Consider the following 5,682-nt stretch of genomic DNA (forward strand, 5'->3'; position numbering starts at 1 on the left):
AAAAAGAAATATATCTCTTATCGACTATAGTGGTGGTGTGAAGGGGTACATGTTGTATGACCGGATCACACAAAAAATCATCCTCAGTCATAACGCCAAATTCAACGAAAGATCCTTATTTCGTAAGGATGAATACAAGGAAGATGAAAAGTTGGTTGTTGATGTTCAGATAGACAGATATGAGACATAGGCAGACGCATACTTCACGTCAATTATCCAATAAATGTCCAGTAACCAATCATTTAAAAATATTAGTTAATGTAACTTTTGAACTATGATCCATCTAAACTTCTACCCATGATTTGGATAGTTTAGTTAGAGCTAGATTTTATGCCATGGTAAAATATTTTAATACTTACGTATCAATTATTATACTCTACCATATTATTAAAGTTTTTCTCCCTCTGTAGATGAATCAAACGTAGGTAGAAATGTGTTGCATGTCTAGAAGCTATGGTTTATATTTCGATCAGGTAATGACCCCTCTGGTACCCAAGTGTTGGTCATTTATGGAAAAGTTCGGTGGCCCCACCATAACGTGTGTGTTTTATTCACACCATTCATTCATTTTCTCAGCCATTTTCGGGCATGAGCCCAAAAGATAGGCAAATCCAAATTTCAGGTGGACCACACCACAGGAAACAGTGTTGATTGAATATTTACCATTAAAAACTTCCTAAGGCCCACTGCAGTGTTTATTTGGCATCCAAATGTTGATTAGGTCACACAGACAGGGATGAAGGGAAACCATAAATATTAGCGGTAATGTTTATTTCCCACTAAGTCCTATTGATTAGGTCAGACATGTCTAGATAAAGGGAAAACACAAATATCAGCTTGGCCCCAAGAAATTTTTAATAGTGGACGTTCAATCACCATTGTTTTATGTGGTTTGCTCCACTTGGAATTCGAAAGATAGGCCATATTTTCCAGCTTGTGCCCAGCTAGTAAAATGGATGAACTAAGTGGGATAAAACACATACATCATGGTGGGCCCACAGCGAGGTCACTACCAATTACAAAAAAATGTGTAACATGTCCTGCTGGTCACGGTCAGCTAGGCCCCACGAGGTAGGATGTGGAAAATGAAATAGACTGGGTTTAAAGACCCAACTTGAGATCAACTTGTTTGAGCGGGTGGCTCCAAATGGGGCTTTTCACTCCTACACCTCTGATAAAGTATGGCCACATTTATCTCTATATCCAATAAGCCCAAGCTCGTGGTCCCCACCAAAGATCGCAAGTCTCCAAAATCAGATTGATGATCTTGACATCTAAACAATGGACAATCGTTTTTTCAAATTTATATATTGTATACTATTTGTCCGTGTAGGATATGAAAACCCCACTTCTATAATTACTGCACAACTTTTTCAATGACCCATGCATGAGAATAAATTAACACACGGAGAGAAGTATCCTCTCTCTCTCTCTCTCTCTCTCTCTCTCTCTCTCTCTCTCTCCATGTGTGTGTCTATATATATATATATATATATATATATTCCCACAAGGTCAAGCTGTGTGGGCCCCACCATGATGCATGTCAAATATCAACACCGTGTATTTGATAGGTCCCCTTTAAATTATGGGATATCCCAAAAATCAGCGATATACGGCACTCAAGTGGGCCATACCATCTAAAATCATATGAAGACATGCCTAAAACATATAAAAGCACATGGTGGAGCCCACCTGAAACTTGGATGCATTTGAAACTTGGTCTGACCCCTCATCCAAGTGGGACACACATATTGGATGGGCTGGATTTGTGAACCACATCTTGGTGGGCCTAACAAATGATTATGAATGTTTTAATGGGAGGGTAACCCCTCTCAACTTTTGTATGTGGTGTGGCCCACACTAGTTAGGGTTTGACTTGATTTTTAAGCCCTAGACCCACCATGGAATGGTGCATCTAACCGATGGGGTAGTTGTTTGACACAAATCACGTGGGTCCCACAAAGCTCGACCTCATGGGAACTTGCCCACGAAACCATTTTCTATATATATGTATATATATATATATATATATATATATATATATATATATATATATATATATATATATATGAGAAATTTACAACTGTACGACCCATATATGGCCCATTTACATTTTAAAGCCCACTTCTTTTTACCTCTCAAGAATAAGCCCCAGATGTACGGACGGCTTGCCAAAGCTCGAAAATGCCCAGCTTTTTCCTTCAAGCGAATCGGTGGTGCTCGAAGACGAGCGCTGACGCTCCTCGAACTCCGAGTTGTACGAACGGTTCAAGAGATATCAAAGTTACATGGCCCCACAGTTATGTATTTATTATATCCACAACGTTCATCCATATTTCGAGATCATTTAGGTGCATTATCCAAAAAAAAAAAAAAAATCATATCCAAAGATCGACCACACCACAAAGAGCAGCGGGAAAATTGATTTTCACTGTTAAAAATTTTGTAGGGCCCACCATAACATTTATTTTCCATCCAATCTATTCATAAGGTCACAAAGACTTGGATGAAGAGGAAAAACAAATTTCATAATGATCCAAAACTTCTGTGACCCCTAAAAGGATTTCAATGGTAGACGTTCAATCCTTCACAGCCTTTTACAGTGTGGTCCACTTGATAGCTAGATCTGTCTTATTTTTCGTCTTAAGCCTCAATACGAGTTCTCCAAATAGATGGATGGTTTGGATATAACACATACCTCATAATAGGACCCACAAAAGGCGGTGGGGATTCCAACGGGAAAAAATAAAATAATAATAATAACAAATAAATAAACAAGGAAGTTATGGCTACGGTGCCTTCTATAGCTACGGATTATAACCGTAGCCATAGCCGTAGCGCTTGCCATTTCAATATGTCCTTTTATATGTATCGAAGGTCATTCAATTAATTGAAAAAGTTCCAGAACTGTCCAGCAAGTTTGCCTCAAAAATCCTGCAATTTTCGATACATATCGAAGTGTATTCAATATGTATTGACGGTGATTTGACCAATAGCTATGGATTATAACCATAGCCATAACTGTAGTCAGTTGCCAATCTATGAAATTTTTTTTAATTATTATTTTTATTTTTTTACATGGAGAACTTTATTCTACCTACAATTTTCTCTATTACATATTTATATAAATATGTATATATAAGCATATAAAAATTTTTCTCTCTTTTTTTTCATTTTTTTTCTTTCTTCATTTAACAAGAATATCTTCTAAACCAAAATTAGTTACTTGACGTACCCTATATGATTTTGGGGTAGGAGAAGCTACTTTAGCCAACCGACCTGGTTATTTTTCAAGATTCCATCAGTTCTATGGTCGAAAATCCATTTCATTCACTTCGCGGTCAATTTCAATTAGTTTGCGGTCAATTTCATTCATTTCATTTACTTCGCGATCAATTCCATGCATTTCACGATCAATCCCGGCGATTCTGTTTTCATTCACGGTCGTTTCCATGCATTTCACAGTCAATTTCCTTCACTTCACGCGCGGTCATTTCCAGGCATTTCACGGTCAATTCGCTTCACTTCACGGTCATTTCCATGCATTTCACGGTCAATCCCAGTGATTCCGTTTTGATTCACGGTCATTTCCATGCATTTCACGGTCAATTCCCTTCACTTCACGGTCATTTTCATGCATTTCACGGTCATTTCGCTTCACTTCATGGTTATTTCCATGCATTTCACGATCAATCCCGACGATTCCGTTTTGATTCATGGTCATTTCCATGCATTTCACGGTCAATTCCCTTCACTTCACGGTCATTTCCATGCATTTCACAGTCATTTCCCTACACTTCACGGTCATTTCCATGCATTTCACGGTCAATCCCAGCGAATCCGTTTTGATTCACGGTCATTTCCATGCATTTCACGGTCAATTCCCTTCACTTCACGGTCATTTCCATGCATTTCATAGTCAATTCGCTTCACTTCACGATCATTTCCATGCACTTCACGGTCAATCCCGGTGATTTCGTTTTGATTCACGGTCATTTCCATGCATTTCACGGTCTAAACTTCTGTGACCCCTAAAAGGGTTTCAATGGTAGACGTTCAATCCTCCATAGACGTTCAATGCATCATCATCGCTGGGATTGACCGTGAAATGCATGAATTAGACCGTGAAGTGAAGCGAATTGACCGTGAAATGCATGGAAATGACTGTGAAGTGAAGGGAATTGACTGTGAAATGCATGAAAATGATCGTGAATCAAAACAGAATCGCCAGGATTGACCATGAAGTGCATGGAAATGACCATGAAGTGAAGCGAATTGACTGTGAAATGCATGAAAATGACCGTGGATCAAAACGGAATCGCCGGGAAAGATCGTGAAATGCATGGAAATGACCGTGAAGTGTAGGGAAATGACCGTGAAATGCATGAAAATGATCGTGAAGTGAAGGGACTTGACCGTGAAATACATGGAAATGACTGTGAATTAAAATGGAATCGCTTAGATTGACCGTGAAATGCATGGAAATGACCATGAAGTGAAGTGAAGCGAATTGACCGTGGAATGCATGGAAATGACCGTGAAGTGAAGGGAATTGACTGTGAAATGCATGGAAATGACCGTGAATCAAAACGGAATCGCTGAGAATGACCATGAAGTGCATGAAAATGACCGTTAAGTGAAGCTAATTAACCATGAAATGCATGGAAATGACAGTTAAGTGAAGAGAATTGACCGTGAAATGCATGGAAATGACCATGAATCAAAATGGAATCGCCGGGATTGACCGTGAAGTGAAACGATTTGACCGTGAAATGCATGAAAATGACTGTGAAGTGAAGAGAATTGACCGTGAAATGCATGGAAATGACCGTGAATCAAAACTGAATCATCGGGATTGACCGTGAAATGCAAGGAAATGACCGTGAAGTGTAGGGAAATGATCGTGAAATGACCGTTAAATACAGGAAAATGACTGTGAAATGCATGAAAATGATTGTGAAGTGAAGGGAATTGACCGTAAAATGCATGGAAATGATCGTGAATCAAAACAGAATCGTCGGGATTGACCGTGAAATGCATGGAAATGACTATGAAGTGAAGCGAATTGATCGTGAAATGCATGGAAATGACCGTGAAGTGAAGGGAATTGACCGTGAAATGCATGGAAATAATCGTGAATCAAAACGGAATCGCCGGGATTGACCGTGAAATGCATGGAAATGATCATGAAGTGAAGCGAATTGACCGTGAAATGCATGGAAATGACCTTGAAGTGAAGGGAATTGACCATGAAATGCATGGAAATGACCGTGAATCAAAACGGAATCGCTGGGATTGACCGTGAAGTGCATGGAAATGACTGTGAAGTGAAGCGAATTGACCGTGAAATGCATTGAAATGACCGTGAAGTGAAGAGAATTGACTGTGAAATGCATGGAAATGACCGTGATTCAAAACAGAATCGCCGGGATTGATCGCGAAATACATGGAAATGACTGTGAAGTGAAGCAAATTGACCGTGAAATGCATGGAAATGACCGTGAAGTGAAGGGAATTGACCGTGAAATGCATGGAAATGACCGTGAATCAAAACGGAATCGCTGGGATTGACCGTGAAGTGCATGGAAATGACCGTGAAGTGAAGCGAATTGACCATAAAATGCATGGAAATGACCGTGATGTGAAGAGAATTGACCATGAAATGCATGGAAATGACCGTGA

The sequence above is a fragment of the Magnolia sinica genome, chromosome 9 (assembly GCF_029962835.1).
Source record: "Magnolia sinica isolate HGM2019 chromosome 9, MsV1, whole genome shotgun sequence".
In the NCBI taxonomy this organism is placed as follows: domain Eukaryota; kingdom Viridiplantae; phylum Streptophyta; class Magnoliopsida; order Magnoliales; family Magnoliaceae; genus Magnolia; species Magnolia sinica.